Source organism: Quercus suber, unplaced genomic scaffold (assembly GCF_002906115.3).
Source record: "Quercus suber isolate HL8 unplaced genomic scaffold, Cork oak 2.0 scaffold_826, whole genome shotgun sequence".
Lineage (NCBI taxonomy): Eukaryota > Viridiplantae > Streptophyta > Magnoliopsida > Fagales > Fagaceae > Quercus > Quercus suber.
The window spans coordinates 225,188-238,481 of NW_027070256.1; the positions used below are offsets into that span (position 1 = coordinate 225,188).

General features: G+C 33.9%; 1 non-coding gene across 1 annotated transcript; it reads right to left on the reverse strand.

Annotated features, from left to right (window-relative positions):
- Window positions 1-6,032: 6,032 nt before the first annotated feature.
- On the reverse strand, window positions 6,033-7,095 carry LOC112033614 (uncharacterized). Its single transcript, XR_010626648.1, has 3 exons — window positions 6,690-7,095; window positions 6,321-6,558; window positions 6,033-6,178 (listed from the first exon to the last, which is right to left on the reverse strand). It is a non-coding gene; the product is annotated as an uncharacterized LOC112033614 (transcript).
- Window positions 7,096-13,294: the final 6,199 nt, after the last annotated feature.

Below are 13,294 nucleotides of genomic sequence, written 5' to 3' on the forward strand. Positions count from 1 at the left end.
AATGGTTATTGGTTGATGCTATTGGTTATAGCGGAATCCGGTAAGCTAAAGAAGACAAAGCTTTGGCACAACCTGGTTGATGCAAGAAGCTTGGAGGGTTTAGGTACACTGGGTAGATTAGGCTTGAAGGGTCTTCTGCTGTTCATGTATCCCAACTTCATTCTTTAGTGGATTATTGGTTGCTTGGAGGGCGGCATAAAGGTTTTATGCCGAGAGCTTCGGTTTCCTTTTCGATAACACATTGTTGTGTTGTCTATTATGAAATTTTAAAATACTCGCAAGTGTACGAACCTTACCGAAGTATGGTTTGACAAGAATGAGGTCGAACCCACAGGGACTTGAATGAACGTAGGAAAATTAAATCAAATCTTAACCAAATTAATCCTAATCTAGTTTAATAAAAAAATTGGTTGTTTTGAAATTAAATAAACTAAGCAAATAATAAAATTAAGCAAATAGTTAAACTAAGCAAAAGATATAAAACAGTAAAAAGATGTAAACAATCAAGGGAAAGGAATTAAGGTTTTGGAATCCGCGTTGTAAGTCATATCAGCATATATTTATGATCATTAATTTTTCCAACCATTGCATGATAATCTAGAAATCAATCTTACGATCATGGAAAATATCATCATTAAAACTTATGTTTAAAAATCTAAAGCATGTTCTTCTTCGCTTCTTAAGTATAAAATCAAATCATCAATTGTATCCATAGCTAAACAAATCACAAGATATATCCAATTCTAAAAATCAAATCATAAATTGTATTCATTAACAGACAAATCACAAACGATATCCAATTTTATAATCAAGAATTAATAAACCAAACATTCAATTAATTAAGACAAATCCTAAATCATGAGAAAAACATGATTGAACTCATATCTAAAATCCCATCTTAGTCAATTGATATAAAGCAAGAACAATTTAAATCATTAAAGAAAAACTATTATGGGAAAAATTAAAGCACATAAATATTACTGATAATCCTTAACAAGGTTTCATCCTCAACCCTAATTATAAATTTAGCTACTCATGGTAATTGAAATAAAACAAAAAAATAAAATACTAAACATTAAACTAAACAAATAAAATAAAACTAACTGTTATGGAAGAAAACCAAAGAAGTAGCCGTACTCTCTATGTTCAGCCCTCAGCCCAAGCACAAGCCTCAACCTCCCTCTGAATTTTTCCCTAAAGAGCCTTTAAATAGGTCAAGGAGTCCTATTACAAGTTGAATTCCCGTTTGCAGAAAATCTCAGATTTTTAGGCTTCACTTAACTGACGATTTTGGCCCATTTAACTTCATAATTAGGACTTTTGATAACTAAAAAGTTGTAGCCTTTTAAGTTAACTTTCCAGCCCAATTTGAATCATCTCGATTAAACATCTGAACCGAAAGTTATGCCAAAAATACTAACGGATGTGCAGGCTGGAATCCTAATCCGAATTGGACTTGGATTTGGTGCAAATTTCATTTGATTCCTTACTCCAATTGGACTTAAATTTAATTGGGTTGGTCTTTTCTTGAATTCATGTCTGGCTAAATGTAAGTTGGCTTGATTCAATTGGCCTAGCCCCACTTTGCATGTAAAGCCCTTGTTACCTGCAACACAATGATATTATATAATCAGTCACAAAATAACATAAAAGTAAGGCTAAATATGTAGATATGTGAGTACTTTATTGTATATATTTCATGCACATCATTGTCCTTGTGTTTGCACGTCTCTTCCCTTAATCTTTGCCATTTAAGTTCTGTTGTGGATGTGATTTTAATTGGTTTAGATTCTTTATCAATTCCGTTATTAGCTTATGTTCATGTTCCATGATGATAAGCTTGAATTGGTATTTTGTAAATTGGGGTCCAAATGTTCATAGTATTTTACATGCTATTTAAACATTCGATTTATATGATTAAGAATTTAATTAGTTTTAGACATTTTGGTTTTTGCACCCAATAATTCATTTGCCACAAAAAATAAAAACTTAGATGGACAAGTAGCGGAAAATTGGACTCCAATTGAAATCCAATTTAGAATCTAATTGGATTTGGCAAAAAATTAAAAATTAAAAATTAAATGGAACACATGACACAAAATTGAAAATTCAATTAAAATCTAATTGAACTTTCTCTGAGTTTTGGCTATTAATATATACTAGCTTATAACCCGATGCATATGCATAGATACATTTAAAGATATATAATAAGATGTGTGGCAGAAGAAAAGTAGGTTAAATAATTAAGGCTTGTTTTAATCCAGTTACTATTCACTCACGTAATTAATTTGTAGAGATGGGATGCAAGATCAACCTCTAAGTACCTGTTTTGTAACAAGAGATAAAAATCAAAATAAAATACTCTATGTGAAGTGGTAACATTCAACTGGAGATAGCGTAAAAAATAGCTAAGTGTTTGTCCTCGGGTTTAGTTTAAGGATGAAGGTACAGTTGAATGGTTTTTCTCTCTTTTGTTTTTCTCCCCGAATCCTCCCCCTCCCCCCCTGATCCAAGTGGTTCTTGGCTTTATATAAATTAGCAAGGATGCATTTGGATCTTACATTTGGAGGGTTGTGATCAGACTTTCTTGATACTTGCTCCATCAAGACCTTGCTAGAAGGTTTTTTCACCAGAATATGAGCTGTGAGGGACACTGTTCATTGTCATTTCCCCATTAATGTAGTCAACTAAATGGTTGCAGTGCATTTAATGCGAAGGGGATGGCTGCCTTATCCTTCCTTTTACTTCTCTTCATTGTTCAGTACCAGGTTACCTTTGTCCCCCCAAGGATTGCACTGTGCTCCCTTCATTCCTGATTCTTGGCCTTTCCAAGGTTAAGTAGGATCCCTTAGCATCTTCATCAACAGTAAAATCCCGAACTCCTTATTAGTTAAATAAGTCCTTTTTGTAAAGCTCCCCTCCTCAGAAATGCCCTTATTCTCTTTATTAACTGCTTTCGATCCTTGGCCTCCCACAAGATGCATAATATAATTCCTATATATATAATTTAAATATTATTGATAGTCATTTTCATATTTTGTTAACTCTTTAAAAATTTTTGTAAGGATATAAAATGTAAATTGTCCATTTTAAAATATATATATATATATATATATTGTGAAGCACCTTTTCTTTTTCTTTTTTTTTACAATTCATTTATTCTAGTCTCTTTGGTTTTTGTACTTAACAACTTACTTGGATGAATATTTATGATGTGGTCCCACATATTATTCTAAAATTAAGAAATAAAACTCTTTAAGAATAAATAATTTAGGACATATGATGCAAAATTGGAACTCTAATGAGGAATTCTAATTTGAGTTTCTCTCAGCTTTACCTATTATTATATATATAGACTTGTGTGTTGCCTCCTGCATATGCACGGAAACAATTATAAATAATCACCATTATATGGTTTAAATTTTATATGGTATTAGCTTTCACTTTTTTTTAAACCATACATTTCTAAAATATATAATGATTATATATATATATATATACATGATTAAGAATTTAATTAGTTTTAGACATTTTGGTTTTTGCACCCAATAATTCATTTGCCACAAAAATTAAAAACTTAGATAGACACGTAGTGAAAAATTGGACTCCAATTGAAATCCAATTTAGAATTTAATTGGATTTGGACTTTTCAATTTTTACACTCAATAATTCACTTGGCAAAAAATTAAAAATTAAATGGAACACATGACACAAAATTAAAAATTCAATTAAAATCTAATTGAATTTTTTCTGAGTTTTGACTATTAATATATACTAGTGTGTAGCCCCGTGTATATGCACGGATACAATTATAAATAATCACAATTATATGGTTCAAATTATATATGGTATTAGCTTACACTTTTTTTAAACTATACATTTCCAAAATATGTAATGGCTTCTCATTATATATATATATATATATAATAAAATAATTAAAATTTAATTTGAAAGTTCAATATGGGTATGAAACACCCTTGAACGTTTAGACCCCAAATTACAAAAATACCAATTCAAGCTTTATATCAAACAATTAATGTGCGGAACATGATAATAAGCTTATAACAGAATTGATAGACAATCTAAGCCAAATATAAACACATTCACAGCAGTAAATATAAGGCAAAGACAAAGGGAAGAAAGATGCAAACACACGGACAACACACGATGTGTTATCGAAGAGGAAACCGAAGTCCTCGGCGTAAAACCTCTCCGCCGCCCTCCAAGCGGTCAATAATCCACTAGAAAATGTAGTTGGGATACATGAACAGCAATAGACCCTCCAAGCCTAATCTACACAGGTACCTAAGTCCTCCAAGCTTCTTGCTCCAACGAGGTTGCGCTGAACCTTTTTCTTTTCTAGCTTACCGGATTCCGCTACTTGACCATAGCATCAACCAATGTATATTGGTTCCTTCCAAACTGCTTCCCTCAGCACCAAATAAACCTTCTCACAGACGTGGGTGTGGTGAGATAAGGATTTGGTAAAAGACCTCTCAAGGGTATGACAATGGAAAGGAAGAGAGTAAAGGAATTTGTAGAGTTTCTTAGATGAAGATTGGGGATAAGGCAATCTTGTTTTTCTCTAGGGTTTTCTCTCACAAAATTCTGTCTGGAAGCTCTCTCCATTTAGTGGGTATAAAGGTCTATATATAGTGAGGTGAGATGAGAATACGAAGAGACAAATTTTTGCCAAACAGGGTAAATTGGCGGCTTGGTCTCGTGGCTTGTCCAAGTCACGAAATCAGGTCGCAACATAACGATCTGGCCAGCTTGGGACTTTTGTCCTGTAGTGCGGCAATTGGCGCGACCCTTCAGCTTCCCTGCGTGCATCTCACGTGCCTGAAGTTGGCGACTTGCAGCCGCGAGCCACCCGCAAGCCTTAGCCACGAAGCTCTGCTTCTTTGCACATACTTGAGCTTTTCTTCACATCTTCTCACACACTACCTTTACAATAATCCCACCTAAATACAGGGTTACTAAGTGCTTAAATTACAAACAAATTGGCACGGAATAAAGCCAACAAGATGGTTGATAAATTTCAACCTTACAATCTCTCCCTTTGGCTATTCTGTGATAAAACCCTAAAACAAACTCTAGACTTAACGCGTGAGTTGGGAACAATTGGAAAACTCACTCACACCTAACTGTAGAATCTGTGAAGCTTTAGAACCATAAGAACAAGTAACTCCTGAAACACAACAACACAATAAGTTCATTGTATACAGAAACTTATAATGCATATGGAGCAAGCACAATGCGATCACGCATAGTGGAATAAAGCAATAAACCATGGCAAGACCAAAACAGGTAATCACTATAGCCAAGTGATCACAATGCTCATTCACACTTGGAATGAACATCCAGACATTCAAGATAATAAACACAAGGTAAATCGCTTGAATGACCAACACTCAACCAATGCTCAATACATGAAGTATGTGCATCTAGGAAAAATCCTACAAGGGCACAAGAGTGACAGTACTTAGAGGAAAATGCAAGACATTTAGTTGGAAGTACTGATTTAACAAAGCACAAAAGCTGCATAAAGCATGGCACAAACCACAAAGGCCTACAAACTGTGCATAAGAACAAACCCTTAAAACTTACAAAAGCAACATGGGTATAAACCAAAAAGAAAAATATGCTGAATAACATCATTTTATATATGCTGAAAAACTACTGAAAAAAAAAAAAAGCAACATCAATATATAATAATTAAACCAAACTTAAACCACAGTGTATCAACCCTATAACAACAGTAGTTATCCAAGCATAGTATCAAAATTATAAGCATAAACAACATAAACACAATGTATAATAGTGAGACTCCCCCTGAAAATAAGCACTCCCCCTCAAGAACTACCCTCAAAAGTTCTCCCCCTTTTTGACCGAAATGGCCAAAGGGTCACTGCTCCTGGTTGGTGGAGAGGCTGTCAATCTTAGCTGAAAGCACATCAATCTGATCCTACCCCCTCTCCAAAAAAAAAAAAAAATTCAATGGTTATAACAATTCAGCACACTTACATAACCTATAAGGCTCAAGGCTTGTTCTGATTGATAAAATCCTGTGTTTTTTTTGCCACTAATAATCTCAAGTAAGACTACACCAAAACTAAAAACATCGGATTTGATTGAGAAAATTCCATCTAATATGTACTCCGGAGACATATAGCCACTGCATTAGAGGGATTGTTATAATATCAACAAATATGGTAGGAATTTGTAGAACTTTTGCCAAACAAAGTTGGGGGATTGAAAATTTTTCTACATTATATAAGAATCAACTTCCATAATTTTACTATCAACTAGAAACTTACTAAGTTCCAACTACTTTGGTAGTGTTTGCCCCAGTTTCGTTGCCTCCAACCATCTTTGCCAACCCAAAGTCAGATATTTTGGGGTTCATCTCATGATCTAGAAGAATGTTGCTAGTTTTTAGATCTCTATGGATGATCCTTAATCTGGAGTCTTGGTGGAGATAAAGAAGCCCTCGAGCTATTCCCATAATTATGTTGAAGCGCATCTCCCAATCCAAAAGCACGCCTAGTTTTTGATCTAGCCAGGTTTCCCATTTTCCATTAAAAAAAAAAACAATATTAGCAACAATTTGAAGTCAGGTTTTACTCAAACAAGATATAGTTTATCAATAACTAGTGTAAATTAGGAATTTGGTTTGTGAAACCAACCAAATATAAATGAGTCTAAGCTTTTATTAGGCAGGTACTCATATAGTAAAATTTTTTCATCCCCTTTTATGCAATACCCTCGAAGTCTAACGAGATTTCTATGTTGAAGTTTCGCAATCAACACCACTTCATTTTTAAATTCTTGTAAACCTTGTCTTGAAACACTTGAGAGCCTCTTTACTGCAATTTCTTGACCTCCTGGAAATGTACCCTATGAACAAATTCACCAAAACCCATAATGTTAGTACTAACTATTAACTTGTTCATTTGAACATTGTTAGATTATTTTAGGACATTATATATTAGGATATGATCATAAATATTATAGACCATGGCTTTATAGGATAACGTGGGCTCAATATAGTATGTGACCTAGGTGATAATTGTAAATTTGCATGTGAGACTTCTTTATATTTATATATCAATTATTTAACATTGATTTTAATTACTTTATTATAATTTTTAAATTATTAAAAAATATATTATTCTTGCTTTTTGAGATGCAAAATTATTAATTATAATTAGGTATCTAGGTTTCACTAAAATCTCATTTCCATATGATAATATAATTAGTCCATTTAATCTTCTTGTGACCTAGTCAATCTTAAGTAGGATTTTATCAACTTTAATTTTGAAACTTCTTTTTACAATAATGAACAAATAATGGAAGTAAAATTCTTTAAATAATACATGAATTTATAACAGAAACTAGTCTTTTATATAATAAAAGGATATTGTGTTACATATTTGAACATCATTGTTGGGTTAAAATGAATTAACCCAAGTTAATTAATTGGATCAAATTACATGCAATAGTGTGGGAATAAAAACAAATCACCAATTATATTAAGTGCAGCAGAAAATAAATTTGACACAAGTGATTTGTTTATAAATAGGGAAAACCACAGAGGCAAAACCCCACCGAGTGATTTTAAGGTCATCACTCCCAAGAATCCACTATTATCAATCACAAGCAGTTACCAATAAAAAGAATCTTACCAAACCCTTTGGCCTATCCCAAAATACTAACATATAGTTGAACTCTTACCCCAATACCCAATTGGACTTGTATTGTAATGGCAATCTTTCCGTTCAATGCACAAATCTTAGTACGTGACTAACCAATAATGCACAGGTCCAGTACATGACTAACTGCAGCAACTTCAAGAGGTTATTGGCTGCAAAGTTCTTTAGTTCATCAACAATGAAGATCAGGAAGCTCCTTGATCACAAAACCCTTGACGTAAAGACGCAGTAGCTTTTTCAGAGAAAATAATGAACTATTTCCCTTTCTGCATGCGCAACGGCCTTAAAAATTATCCTTGTATATGTCTAAAGTTGTGAGAAAAGAAACTCTATACAAATATACAAGCATAGGCCAAAAATCAAATCTAGAATTTCTAATTTCATAAATCTCAATAGAAACAGCTTGTGTCGAGCTTCAACATTAAATCTCGATAGAAAAAATTTTGCCGAGACTTCCATCGAGTTTTAATGAACAACTCTTCTTCACTTGTTTCTTAGTCAGATCTTCATGGCTTTAACACTTGACTTGAACAACATATTTTTTGAAGTCTTAAACCCATCCTAGATCAACTCAATTACAAGTGAAGTGCATTTTGTCAAAAGATAAGCCAATTACATAGAATATATCCCTAACAATCATTATAATTATTTCAATGTTATCTTTTTGTTCTAATTTTTTTTTTTTTTTTTATGAACAAAAGGGGGGCGGGGGCGACCATTTGTGACTAACCCCCTAGGGCGTGACCTAATAGGAGCACCTCCCCACTAGGGAATGTTGGATTGAGCTATAGCTACTGTGACTAGGGCGCCACAGACCTCACCCTAGCACCCCAACAGAGCCAGCAAGAGAGGCACATTGCAAGCTAGGAACTCTCCTCTTTTTGTTCTAATAAATATCTTCTAATTATGTTGATGAATTTACTGTTCAGTTGTTAGATTTTCTTCTAAATTTTTCATTATATTTTTATATTAATAGTAACGAATTTATCAAGAGATGCTATTTTGATGCAAGTGTGAAAGTAACAAGAAACAAAACATATTTGTTTCAAGAGAACTAAACTTGAATCCACAAGCATTTGCTGAATCAATAAGGAGATATATAGTTTGGAATCCATAAAAAGATAGAGCGAAAAGTGTTTTAAACTTTTATTAAATTAAATTTGAATTTAATCAAAACATTTACAGACTTGGAGGCACATTTAAAGGTTCTGTAAAACTTGATAGACAAAAAATATGTGTGTGTGTGTGTGTGTGTATATATATTCTAAAATAAATCTCAATTAATACCTAATCATAATAGAAGCTTAATTCAGACTAAAAAAATTAAAAGAACTTAAAAACAATAAAATATTACCCTAAACCTAAAATTCCGAAAACTATGCAAAAATACTAAAATTAATAAATTAAAAAAAAAAATTGTTTTGTATCTTCTGTCCTACATCATATTTTAAATTCAATTCATTATTCTATTCTTCTTTTTTTTTTTTTAATATCCAAATTAATATTTTTCTAGCAGACATCAATAATTAAAAAAATTTTAAAAGAAATGTCAAAACTATCATCTGATTAGAATAAAATAATTTTTTTTACATAGAACAATAGAATCAAATCTATAAAGGCACCATTGTACAACACTTAATTGAATCACCCAACAATTTTAATTGACCTAAATAAATATAGATTCGACACATAATTCAATGAATTAATATTAACTATATAAATTTAGTTGTTATTGTTAGGGATATATGTGTTGTAATTGGCTAATCTTTTGACAAAACATACTTTACTTGTAATTGGAAAGATCTAGAATGGGTTTAGTACTTCAAGAAACAAGTGTTCAAGTTTAGTATTGAAGCTGTTAGGACATATGTGATTCACTTGTTAGGAACATATGTCACTACTTTATGTAATTGGCTAATCTTTTAACAAAACGTATTTTATTTGTATTTGAGCAGATCTAGGATGTGTTTAATACTTCAAAAAACTGTGTTTCAAGATCAAGTATTGAAACTATGCAAGTCTGTCCAAGATTCAAGTCTGAAAAGTGCCTGTCATTAAAGCTTGAAAGCTGCTTGACACCTCTCAATAGCTAAGCTATTTATTGAGATTTTCAACTTCTTCTCATCGCAATCTCGATAGCTTCTCGATAGTTGGTGGATCGATTGAGAAAGCTCCTGTCCCATTGACACCTCTTCGACACCTCCTCGATCAATCAAGAATTACTGAGCCTTATGAAATTCAGATTTTCAGATCTGATTTTTGGCCCATGTTAACATGTATGTGTAAGGTTTCTTTTCTCACAATCCTAGACCTATATAAGGCTTATTTTAGAGGCCATCACATAAGAGAATACAAAGAGAGCGAATGCAAAAGGTGACCAATGCCTTATTCTCTCTGAAAGAAGCTACTGCGTCTTTGTGCCTTAGGGTTTTGTAACCAAATACTTCTTAATCTTCATTGTTGATGAAGTGAAGAACTTTGTAGCCAACATCTTTTTCTAGTTTGTGATTAAAGTCGTGTACAGGGATCTACGCAATTAGTTAGTCATGTACTAGGATTCGTGCATCAAAGAGTAGCATTTATATATTAAAGAGTTCCGAGGTTCTGAAGCTGTAGAAGGTTTTTGTTGTAAGTTTATCTACCGGAATTATAGAGTCTAGGGACAAAGGTTTTGTACTAGTTCTGAAACTTCTCTTTATTATAATGGATTGATTTTCAAAAAGGTTTCTGTTAAGGACATATTTTATGTAGTTGGCTAATCCTTTGACAAAACGCACTTTACTTGTATTTGGGTAGATCTAAGTTGTGTTTAATACTTGAAGAAACATGTTGCTCAAGTCTAGTATTAAAGCCATGAAGATTGGACCAAGAAACAAGTGAAGAAAAGGTGTTCAATAAAGCTGGACAGATAGCTCGACACTTGCGGATAGATAGCTCGATAGCTTCTCGATAGCTCCTCGACACCTGGCTATCTGTCGAGCTCTTCAGCTAATTCTTATCGCAATCTCGATAGCTTCTCGATAGCTGGTCGATCGATCGAGAAAGTTTTTGTCCCCTCGACACCTCCTCGATAGCTGCTATCTGTTGATATTCATTAAACCTCGACACCTCCTCGACACCTTTCGATCGATCGAGGTTACAGGAAATCAGAATTTCAGTTTTTTTATTTTTGGGCCAGGCTTATGTATTTGAGTAGGGTTTCTTTTCTCACAACCCTAGACTTATATAAGGCTTATTTTAAAGGCCGTCACATAAGAGAATACAAGGAGAACATATGCAAAAAGTGATCGATGCCTTATTCTCTCAAAAAGAAGTTACTGCGTCTTTGCGCCTTTGGGTTTTGTAACCAAGTGCTTCTTGATCTTCATTGTTGATGAAGTGAAGAACTTTGCAGCCAACATTCTTCTTCCTCAAGTTGGTGAGTAAGTTGCGTACTGGGATTCGTGCAAAGGAGTTAGTCACGTACTGGGATCCGTGCAACAAAAAGGATGGCGTTCATATATTGAAGAGTTCAGAGGTTCTGAAGCGGTAGAAGGTTTCTGCTGTTAGTTCATCTACGGGGATTGTAGAGTCTAGGGACAAAGGTTTTGTACTAGATCTAAAACTTCTCTTTACTATAGTGGATTGCTTTTCAGGAAGGTTTCCCCCCAGGTTTTTTACTGTGAAACTGGTTGGTTTCATTGGTTTTCCTAGGTCATCATATCTTGTCTTATTTATTTTTTCCGCTGCATGATTTTGACATGATATTGATGTTTGTTTGTTTTAACAAGTTTGATTCATAATAAATCTAATTAGCAACTTGGGTTTAAAACTTGTTAATTCTATCAACCGGGGTCTAAATTTTCTAACAAATGGTATTAGAGCGAGTTCACTCTGATTGGATTAATTTCCTAAGTGTGATCCATTGACCTCTGTTGTCATGGATAGAGGATAATCTTTATTTATACCTCCTTTATTTGATGGAACTAATTATGCGTACTGGAAAGTTTGTATGAAAGTTTTTTTGCAGGCTCTAGGTGAACAGATATGGCAAGCTGTTGAAGTTGGTTGGATTAAGCCAAAGGAAGCACCTGTGGATTGGGATGATGCAACAATTGTAGCTAGAAATTTCAATAGTAGGGCCTTGAATGCTTTGTTCTGTGGGGTGATTAATGAGGAATTCAAAAAAATATCATCCACGGAAGTTGCCAAGGAAGCATGGACCATTCTTGAGACCACCTATAAAGGTACCAAGGCAGTAAAGACTATGAAGTTTCAACAACTCACTAGTAGTTTTGAAGAAATAAGGATGGAGGAGAATGAGACCTTTGATGAGTTCTATGCCAAACTCAAGGATATTGTGAATTCTGCTTTCAACCTTGGAGAATGTATTGCATAATTCAAAATTGTTAGAAAAATCCTTAGGTCCTTACCTGAAAGATTTCATGCTAAGATCACTGCCATTGAAGAAGTCAAGGACATTGATCAAATTCCTTTGACTGAGCTTGTAGGGAACCTTCAAACCTATGAGATAGGATTAGGCTCAATGGGAAAAGGTAGAAAGAGTAAAAACTTTGCTCTTAAGGGTATAGAGGAAGAGACTGAAGACTCTAAAGATGAAGATCAAAGTGAAGATGAGGATAAGGATCTAACCTTCATAACTGATGAGATTATCAAGCTTCTTCAGTTTAGGAAAAAGGATAAGGGCAGACCTCCTATGAAACCTAAATCCTCTAGGAAGGGCAAGAATGAAAAATCCCTTATTCAATACCATGAGTGCAAAGGTTTTGATCATATGAGGATAGAGTATCCAAACTACCTCATGAAGGAAAAGACCGAGAAGCCAAAAGAGAAAGGGTTGGTTGCTACCTGGAGTGATACTGAGGATGACTCTTCTGATGAGTTTGTGGATGAATGTCATCAAGTTATGGCATTTGCTGCCACAACTAATAAGGTGATTGTGGAGAGTGCTAGTGACAGTGAGGATTCGTCTAATGATGAAGTACATAAGAAGATGACCCTTCAGGAAGCCTCTGATAAGACTGGCTTAAGATATGTTGTTTCCTCCAGCCCCTCCTCATCCACAACTTCTGGATCAAGGACTATCTTTGTGCCACAATCTGAGAAAGGTAATAGAGGTATGAAATCCAAAACTGATCTGGCTAATTCTAAATCCTTTATTAAGCCTTGTGTTTGTCATCATTGTGATGTTGTTGGACACATTCGTCCTAATAGCTTTAAGTTGTATCCTCATAAGCAATTGTCCAAACGGTCACAGGTTTTCTCTCAAGGACCTACACCTTTGTTTGGAGAGTTATTAAAAGTTTTGAGCTTTTTAACTCAATTTCAAGAGAATTTTAATTCTTCTATGTCCTTTAGTAGACATACTAGGATACGTGCCTTTTCATCTTCACGGCCAAAGACTCGTGCTGTGTGGGTGAGAAAGGAGCCTAAGACTTAATTGTCTTTTCTGTTTGTCCTCTGCTTTGTTTCTTTCTATCTAAAGTAGGACTTTCTTTACTTGATTTCTTATCTGTTTTTTAAATCATGTTTTCATGTATCTGCACTCTTTTATCATGTCTTCATGCATATGCATTTTT